The sequence below is a fragment of the Dasypus novemcinctus genome, chromosome 24 (genome assembly GCF_030445035.2).
Source record: "Dasypus novemcinctus isolate mDasNov1 chromosome 24, mDasNov1.1.hap2, whole genome shotgun sequence".
In the NCBI taxonomy this organism is placed as follows: Eukaryota; Metazoa; Chordata; class Mammalia; order Cingulata; family Dasypodidae; genus Dasypus; species Dasypus novemcinctus.
Genome location: NC_080696.1, coordinates 52,799,048 through 52,809,246, shown reverse-complemented (window position 1 = coordinate 52,809,246; position 10,199 = coordinate 52,799,048). Strand labels below are relative to the sequence as shown.

At 44.7% G+C, this 10,199-nt stretch overlaps 1 pseudogene; it reads right to left on the bottom strand.

Annotated features, from left to right (window-relative positions):
• Positions 1–893: 893 nt before the first annotated feature.
• On the bottom strand, positions 894–1,244 carry LOC101427115 (mitochondrial import inner membrane translocase subunit TIM14 pseudogene; annotated as a pseudogene).
• Between the last annotated feature and the right edge of the window lie 8,955 nt (positions 1,245–10,199).

The following is a 10,199-nucleotide window of genomic DNA, read 5'->3' as shown; positions in this document are numbered from 1 at the left end:
AAGCCACAGAGCCAGTTAATTAATAACAGAGTCTTCTTAGGAATCTGAGCTTACCAGGAATGCTCCTCCCATCTCAGACGCTGGGAATGTTACTCGTAAACCCACTCATGAGTGCTTGCTCTAGGCAGCTTTGCTTAAACACCCCCACCTAGATGAAGACTTCCGCGACTGCTCTGCCTTCTTCATAGCTCCTTGCTCCTTCCATAGACTCATTTTCTTTTTACAATATTGTACCGCAAAACTAAGTTCACTGCTTTTTGATGGTGATTGATTGAACCGTGGCATCCAGCATGGAGTCTTGAGAATGAAGAATACCTAACTCTTCCTGGGGTGCTTCTCCCCAATCCAATGTTTACTTACCTACAGATGCCTAGGGAAAGGTATAACCTAGCCCCTGAAAAATGCACATAAACACATTTCTGAGGCAGGGGTCTCCTAAGCCCGCTGCAGTCCAACCAGTCACCCCAACTTGAAAAACCTTTGCTCCATCTGATTCACCTCTGTCACGTCACTTCTCTTCAACACACCATCTTCTCTCCACTGGATTTCTGCAAAAGCCTCCCCACTGGTCTCCTTGTTCTACTCTTGCCTTCTGTATTAGTCAGCCAAAAAGGGGTGCTGATGCAAAGCACTGGAAATCTGTTGGCTTTTATAAAGGGTATTTATTTGGGGTAAAAGCTTACATTTAGGAGGCCGTAAAGAGAAAAACTCAAGGTTATTTCCTCACCCAAAGTCAGTTGCCACATGTTGAAGCAAGATGGCAGGCAGTGAGTGCGAGGGTTCAGCCTTCCTCTTCCCTTTTTTTTTTTTTCAGCTTTGAGGCATTTTATTATAAAAAGTTGGTAATCATATGCATAAATTTATATGAACTTAAAATTCATCATACATTTACTTCATTTCTTAGCTTGACCTTCTAGTAAATCTTTATCTTCATTGATTTTGGCTGCTAAATAAGGAGATCCTCCCTTGTCTGGGTGATTTAAGAGCATAATTCGTCTTTGAGCATCTCTTATTTTTCCTTTATTGGCCGTAGGGCTTACACCTAGTATTAATGCTGCCTCCCGTTTTGTCATTTTGGGCTCAAACCCGCCTCTGTAATAGCCACCACTGAAGGCAGATTTTGGGAGACTTTGAAAAACTTGTTTTACTTGAGGCTGTATATGCTTCATGGCTTGCAAAACATAACGGCCTGCAAATCCTGCAGCAGCAATGGTCAATCCAACTGCTACCACTGTACTGGCCATAGCTCAGCCTTGGCTCTCCTGCCTCCAGTGGGAGCGCGGTTCATCCCAGCCCAAAGGCGGCGGCCACCCACGCCTCTACCAAACCCCTCTTCCCTTTTAAGTCTCCATGGGTCCAGCTTCTTCTGATCTCAGCTGTAGACTGGCACAGAGCACATCTCTCTTTCCAGGGCTCAGCTGCTATAGTCTCTTCACAAGTTCAGGTGTAAACTTTCAGGCAAAAATGACTCAACGCTCTTCCCCAGGCCTCTGCTGTGTCTATGGAGCTGTCTTTGTTCTCCACGTATCTTCTCTGTGTGTCTACTTCTTCATGTCCTTGATCGAGCGTCCATTTATATAGCCTGATTAGGGGATGTGGACTCAACCCTGCATGCTCTAATGATGAGGTCAGATCAAAGCCCTAATCTTAACATAATTTAATCAAAGACATCTCAACTGAATCTAACACAAAGGGTATCTCACCCAGAGGAACAGACCAGTTTACAAACATAATCTCTCTTTTTTGGAATTCATAAATAATCTCAAACTGCCATACCTTCCTTTAACCCTTTCTCTACACAGCAGAGAGATCTTTTGAAAACCCTAATCGTATTGCATTGGTCCCCCACTTAGAGATCTGAATGTTCTTAGAATAAAATGCTAATTCCTTCCTACAAGCAGTATGACTAGCCCCTGCCTGCCCTTCTGGCTTCCCTTGCTACTGCTCTCCCCCGGTTCGCCACATTCCAGCCACACTGGCTTTCTTCCTATTACCAGTATAAGCCAATCACACTCCCAACTTTATTTATTTTTAAAGATTTATTTATTTCTCTTCCCTTCCCCCTGTTGTCTGCTTTCTGTGTCCATTCGCTGTGTGTTCTTCTGTGTCCGCTTGCATTCTTTTCATGCAGCACCAGGAAACTGTCCCTTTTTTTGTTGTGTCATCTTGCTGCATCAGCTCTCCATGTGTGCAGCGCCACTCCTGGGTGGGCTGTGTGTAGGGCAGCTCTCCTTGCAGGGCACACTCCTTCCACGTGGGGATCCCTACGTGGGGGACACCCTTGTATGGTACTCCTTGCGTGTGGCAGCACTGCGCATGGGCCAGCTCACCACACAGGTCAGGAGGCCCTGGGAACCAAACCCTGGACCTCCTATATGGTAGGTGTATGCTCTATCAGTTGAGCCACAACCACTTCCCACACTCCCAACTTTAGATCTCTGCGTCGGCTGTTCCATAGGCCAGGGATGCTCTTCCGTCAGCTCAGTGCAGGATTGGCTCTTTCCCATCCTCAGGTTTCAGCTCAAATGGCAGCTCCTTGGAAAGTCCTTCTCTGAACAGCCATAAACCAGCAGTGCCTACCTCGCACTCTATACCATTCCTCTTTTGTTTTCCTCATGACATTTAGCATTCTTTGAAAATCAGCTTATTTGTTCAACTTGTTTATAATCCGTCGCACCACAAGGGTGAGGGTTCTATCTTGTTCACAGCTGTATCCCTAGTGCTTGGCACATAGTAGGCCTTTGATAAATACTAGATGGATGAATGAGCACATGATCTAAGTATGTACTTATGAATCTTTTTCAGGTGTATATCAAGTCTGTATGTCAGGATCCATTTACTCAACTTAACTGGATCTTACATCAACTCCACCCTAAACTGAGATCCAGAGGGCAGAAGCCCTGGCCAACTCATCCTTGTATCTTGGAGCAATGTTTCCCAATTTATTTATAGTGAAGGACCAGCGTTTTAAATTTCCAATCCTTTGCAGACTGAAAATGTTGTGAAAATATCAGATTGGTAGAACACCTTCTGAATGATTATTCTCGATTTCAGTACTTATGTTGTCATTACTAGGTAATAAACAGTTCAGAGATGGGGACAGGTCTGCATTTTGTGTCACATTGCCTTAGAGCTCAACCAAGACAATAATATCACACAGGATGAAATGCAAAGACGGAGATGAACAAACTTTGTTTACTGCAAAACATCAAATAAACATCAGTTGTTTTTTTTAGCTCAACACGACCCAGTAGAGCTTTCTACAGTGATGGAAATGTTCTGTGTCTGTGCTGTCCAGTATGGTCGCCAACTAGCCACATGAGGCTACTGAGCACTTGGAATATGACTCTTGTGCCTGAGGGATTGATTTTTAAATTTAATTTAATTTTAATTAATTTAAATAGCCACATATGGCAAGTGGCTGTTTTTGGATAATGCAGTTATATCAAGTTATATCTTTGAAAACTTTTTTTTTTTAGAATTATTTATTTATTTATTTATTTCTCTCCCCTTCCCCCCCTCCACCGGTGTCTGTTCTCTGTGTCAATTTGCTGCGTCTTCTTTGTCCGCTTCTGTTGTTGTCAGTGGCACCGGAATCTGTGTTTCTTTTGGTTGCATCATCTTGTTGTGTCAGCTCTCCGTATGTGCGGTGCCATTCCTGGGCAGGCTGCACTTTCTTTCGCACTGGGTGGTTCTCCTCACGGGGCGCACTCCTTGTGCGTGGGGCTCCCCTACGCGGGGGATACCCCTGCGTGACACAGCACTCCTTGCATGCATCAGCACTGTGCATGGGCCAGCTGCACACAGGTCAAGGAGGCCCGGGGTTTGAACCGCAGACCTCCCATGTGGTAGACGGAAGCCGTAACCACTGGGCCAAGTCCGACGCCATATCTTTGGAAACTTGGTTGCCTCCCTCTCCTTTAGCAACTGATTGCCAGACAATGTCCAAGATGTTTCTATTCTATTGCCTAAATATTGGCCCAGTCAGATCCTTTTTCCATCCCCCACTTCAATGGATGACAGCACCATTCAGAAAGTAGTGCATCCCTGATTTCTCCCTCTACTTCAATACAGCTTCCCAACCTCCATATTCATCACAACATCCTGCCAAAATTTCCTCCTAAATATCTTTTAGCTCCTATTTCTTCCTATCTCCCCCGCAGCCATTACCTGTCACACGAACAGTATTCTCCTAACCAGCTTCCATGCATCAAGTCTGGTTCCCATCCCCAACCCCTTCTGAAAATCCTACGTGGTTTCCCATTGATTTTAGGATAACCACAAATTGACTTCCCCTAGACCTATGAGGTTGTGCCTGCTCTAGCTCCATTCGCACTCCAAAAACCCTAACTAAAGCAAATCTCCCTCCCCTAAAAAAAAAAAAAAAAAAAAAGGCTCTGCTGATCATGCAATTCTCTGGCACTGCAATTTTATTTTAATTTGTAAAGAGTTGATTAATGGTCTCCTTCAGTAGATTGCTAGCTCTGTGAGAACTAGGAGTAGGTGTGCTTTTGCTCAGCACTTTATTCCACTGCTTGGCACAGTGATGGTACACAATAAATTTATGTTATCAAGGCAATTTAGTGGAATGGTTGAATGCACAGCTTCTACAATCAACTGCTAGGTTCAAATCCCAACTCTACCACTTATTATTGTAACCTTGGGGAACTTACATAACCCCTCTGTGCCTCAGTTTTCTTACCTATAAAATGGCAATAGAATAACACTTATCTGTTAGGGTTGTTAGAGGATTACATGATTTAATCCATGTAAAATAATCCATCTGTGGAAAGCAGGGGAAACAGATTGACAGGTGAAGAATTTTCTTGTTTGCTTTTTTTTATTATTAGTATTGAAATAATGAAAATGTTCTAATAATGATTGAAGTGATGAAAGCACAATTCTGTGATTATACCAACTACTATTGATTGTACACTTGGGATGAATTATATGCTTTATTAATACATATTAATATAATTGATTTGTTTAAAAAATAACAATGCGCATTCAGCATATAGTAAGTACTATTATTATAAACTGCACTGTATTATTAGTAAATAAATGAACATCATATCCCCACTGCCCTCACTGCCATCCTTCCCACCTTGATATTGCAGTAACTGCATTACTGGTTTTCCAAGCTTGCCCAGTCCACTTCCTTCTCCTCACAGCAAATGGAACATTTTTTTAATCTCTTTGATAATTACTTTATTTTTCATTGTTGTAAAATATAAATAAAATTATTTTAACTATATAAAGTGGACAACTCTTTGACGTTAAGTACATTGAAAGTGCTGTGCAACTTCCAGAGTATTTTCATCGTACAAAACCAAAACTCATACTCATTAGCAGTAACTTCCCACTTTTCCTACCCCTATCCCTCGTAACCATTATTCTACATTGTCTCTATGAATTTGCTTATTCCAAGTATTTCATATAAGAGAAATCATACAATCGCCGCCCTTTTGTGTTCTTTAAGACTCTTCTGCTGCTTTTCCTTGAGGGGTGTTGAGCAATGGCCACCCTCAGAGCGGACCTTGAAGTGCTCTGAAGGAGCTGAAAAAATGCCCCCAGATTCTGGAGGACCAGGTCTACACCATGTGCCCAGGAGGCAGTTCCCACCACTGCCTGCTAGGAGATTGGGGGATGGCATTGGTTATACAGAAGGTGAAAATCATGGATATTTACCACAATTTGCCAACTTCTTCCTCCAGTCTTCCCTGGATGCTGCATGGTGTATCAGTAGACTCCAGAGTTTCAAAATGGTTGATGCAGATTCCTGCCAGTTTGTTGTTTGGTGGAGTGACTGATGACTGCAATTTCCTATTCCACCATTTTCCCACAATCATGATCCTGTGTCTAGAACAATTTTTTAAAACTGCGAATCACACCTAACAACTTCTGTGGGAGCAAATGTAGCTCAAGTGATTGAGAACCTGCTTCCCACATACGAGGTCCTGGGTTCAATCCCTCATACCTCCTTAGAGTACCAACAACAGCTAAGCAGTGCCTCCCCCTAAGAAGTTTGGGTTCTAGCTCCATGAGGCCCTCCTTTAAGCCCAGAGGCACAAATATCAATTGGTTGATGCCCCCATTGGAGCCTCTTTGGCAATTTGAGCATCATTTGCATAGGACCCTATAGAGTTTGATATGGTTTATAGATATTGGATTATGTTTCTAATCTGGTCTGTACTTGGGCATGATTAAGTTATGATTAGGGCTTTGATTGGGCCACGTCATTAGGCTGTTGAGTAAGGGTGGGGACTCACACACCCACCGATAAAAGGCAAGGCAAAGGACAGAGTTGACGTTTTTTGATATTGGAGTTTTGATGTTGGGGTTTGATGCTGAAGTCTTAAGCTGGAGCCCCGGGAAGTAAGCTCACAGAGGAAAGAAAAGCAAGCCCCAGGAAAAGAGGAACCCTGAACCCAGGAAGAAGCAAGCCCTGGGAAGAGAGGAACCCTAAACACAGAGAGAAGCAAGACCCTGTAAGGCAGGAACCCAGGAAACCTGAACCCTTGCAGACATCGGCATCCACCTTGCTCCAACATGTGAAAATGGACTTTGGTGAGGGAAGTAACTTATGCTTTATGGCCTGAAATCTGTAAGCTCCTACCCCAAATAAATACCCTTTATAAAACCAACCCATTTCTGGTATTTTGCATCAGAACCCCTTTGGCTGACCCCTTCTCTAAGCCACTTCGTTTTATTAACTCCAGCCTCTCCCCCTTTGTTCCCTCAATCCTAGGTCTGCTTCCTGCAATTGCTACCTCCATAATACCTTAGGGTTCATTTTTGCCAACTTAATTTTTTGACACCTGGTATGGTGGTTTTAAAATACGTCCACAGGGAAGCAGACTTGGCCCAGTGGTTAGGGCGTCCATCTACCACATGGGAGGTCCGCAGTTCAAACCCCGGGCCTCCTTGACCCGTGTGGAGCTGGCCCACGCGCAGTGCTGATGCACGCAAGGAGTGCCCTGCCACGCAGGGGTGTCCCCGCATAGGGGAGCCCCACGGACAAGGAGTGCGCCCCATAAGGAGAGCCGCCCAGCGCGAAAGGAAGTTCAGCCTGCCCAGGAATGGCGCCGCCCACACGAGAGCTGATACAACAAGATGACACAACAAAATGAAACACAGATTCCCGTGCCGCTGACAACAACAGAAGCAGACAAAGAAAAACACGCAGCAAATAGACACAGAGAACAGACAACTGGGGTGGGGGGGTGGGAAGGGGAGAGAAAAAAAACAGCACTGAATTGTATGCTTGAAAGTGATTAAAATGGGAAATGTTAAAAAAAATAAAAATAAAAATAAAATAAAATACGTCCACAAATTCTTTGAGTTCCTCTTTCAAGAGGAGAACCTTAATTTCCCTCCCCTTGTATGTAAACTATACTCAGGGACTTGCTCCTAAAGAATAGAACATGGTGACAATGATGACATGAGAATTCCAATATAGGTAATAAAAAACTTGATGGCTTCCACCTTGCTCTCTTTCTTGAATCACACACTCTGGGGGAAATAAGCTGCCATATCCTGAGGACACTCAAGCAGCCTATGGAGAGGGCCACTGGATGAGGAACTGAGGTCTCCTGTAGACAGCAAGCAAGAAACCAAGGCATTCTGCCAATAGCCACGTAAATGAGCCATCTTGAAAGTGATTCCTCCAATCCCAGTCAAGCTTTCAGATGACTGCAGCCCTGCTCATGTCTTGATTGCAAGTTCATAAGAGACCCCTGAGTGAGAACCCTGCAGCTATGGTGCTTTTGAATTTCTCAACCACAAAAACTGTGAGATAATAAATGTTTACTTTAAGCCACTAAGTTTTGGGGTAATTTGTTATGTAGAAATAAATGGGGAAGCAGATGTGGCTCAACTGATAAGAGCATCTGCCTACCACATGGAGGGTCCAGGGTTCAATACCCAGGACCTCCTGACCCGTGTGGTAAGCTGGCCCTTGCGCAGTGCTGCCGTGTGCAAGAAATGCCGTGCCATGCAGGGGGGCCCCTGCGTAGGGGTGCCCTACATACAAGGAGTGCGCCCCACATGAAAAAAATGCAGCCCACCCAGGAGTGACGCTGCACACACAGAGAGCTGATGCAGCAAAATGACACAACAAAAAGAGATGCAGTTTCCCAGCACCGCCTGACAATGCAAGCGAATGCAGATAAATACACAGTGAATGGACACAGAGAGCAGACACTGGGGGGAGCAGACACTGGGGGGGGGGGGGGGGGGAGAAATAAATAAGATAAATCTTAAAAAAAAAAGAAAGAAAGAAATGGCTAATAGATTTCATTAAAAATTCTTTATATTAAATTCTGTCTGGGGAGGAGGGAGGGCCGGAGAACCTGAAGACTACATTCAAAAACAATGGCCAAGTTACTCCACAGATCTCCTTCAGCTGGAGCACCATTTATTGCTACTGCTGGTTCTTTTTTTAAAAGATTTAGTTTAGGGAAGCAGACTTGGCCCAGTGGTTAGGGTGTCCTTCTACCACATGGGAGGTCCACGGTTCAAACCCTGGGCCTTCTTGACCCGTGTGGAGCTGGCCCATGAGCAGTGCTGATGCGCTCCAGGAGTGCCGCCCCACACAGGGGTGTCCCCCATGTAGGGGAGCCCCACGCGCAAGGAGTGCGCCCCGTAAGGAGAGTGACCCAGCGCAAAAGAAAGTGTAGCCTGCCCAGGAATGGCGCCGCACACACGGAGAACTGACACAACAAGATGACGCAACAAAAAGAAACACAGATTCCCTTGTCGCTGACAACAACAGAAGCAGACAAAGAAGAACACGCAGCAAATAGACACAGAGAACAGACAACCGGAAAGGTGGGGGGGGGGATAAATAAATAAAATAAATCTTAAAAAAAAAAGATTTAGTTTATTTATTTACTCCCCCCCCCCCCGTCTGCTCTTTGTGTCCACTTACTGTGTGTTCTTCTGTGTCCGCTTGCACCCTCAGTGGCACCGGGAAACTGCATCTCTTTTTGTTGCATCATCTTGCTGTGCCAGCTGTCTGGGTGTGCTGTGCCACTCCTGGGTGGGCTGTGCTTTTTTTTCACATGGGGCAGCTCTCCTTGCGCATGGGGCACCCCTATGCAGGTGTGCCCCTGTGTGGCATGGCACTCCTTGCACGTGGGGCACCCCTATGAGGGTGTGCCCCTGCATGACACGGCACTCCTTGCAGGCTGCCTGCTCGTTCTTAACATCATGATTTGCCCTCTGACCACAGGACTGGAGGCCACAGCTGCCTCTGAAGCTGGGTATCTCTGATACCATGCTAGTTTGAGAAGACGCTGACTCATGTTTTAATGTGTCCTTTGAAAGACTGGAACTGATGTTTCTGATTGACAGAGCCTTGGCCAAAAGCCTATACTCCAGCTTCAGGGACCCTGAGAAAGCGAATATCAAGTCTCAACCATAGGTCAACATGAATTCTTGAGGTGGGGGACTCTCAAACATTGGAAGGAGGTCCAAAGATACTGAACAGCCAAAAAGAATAATAAACATTTACTACAGCAAGGGTGGGAAGATAGAGGGTGATTAGTTTCTGATTGGTCAAGACCAGAATCCCTTATTCCTGTAGCACCCTGGAAGTGTCAAAACTCTTGATAGCAGTCCCTGCATGGCCGCGTTTTGTAGAGAGGAAGTGGATGTTGACAGCAGGCCCATCTACCTTTTAATGGATGACTGGGACTTGGTCTCTGAGCTTATCAATAGTGATCATGGGCTGAAGACTACAGGGCCTTCCCCAATTTTCTTAGATTCTGGATACCTGAGTTTTTCTATAGGTTCAAGGAATGGGAAAGACCCTCCAAAACTGTTGGCATAGGATTTACTGCCAAACTTGGTGAATGGGAACTGAATCAAATAAGTTCAAAGTTGATTTCTCTTTTAAATAAAGATGTCTATGGCAACAAACCGATATATGCACACCAATGTTCATAGCAGCATTGTTCATTATTGCCAAAAGTTGGAATCAACCCAAATGCCCATCAACAGATGAATGGATAAATAAAATGTGGTATATACATACAGTGGAATACTACTCAGCTTTAAGAACGATACACTACAAACACACGTGATAACAATGGATGAATCTTGAGAACCTTACGTTGAGTGAAGCAACCCAGGCATTGAAGGACAAATACTACATGACCTCAATGATATGAAATAAGTAAACCAAGCTGCCTCAAAGA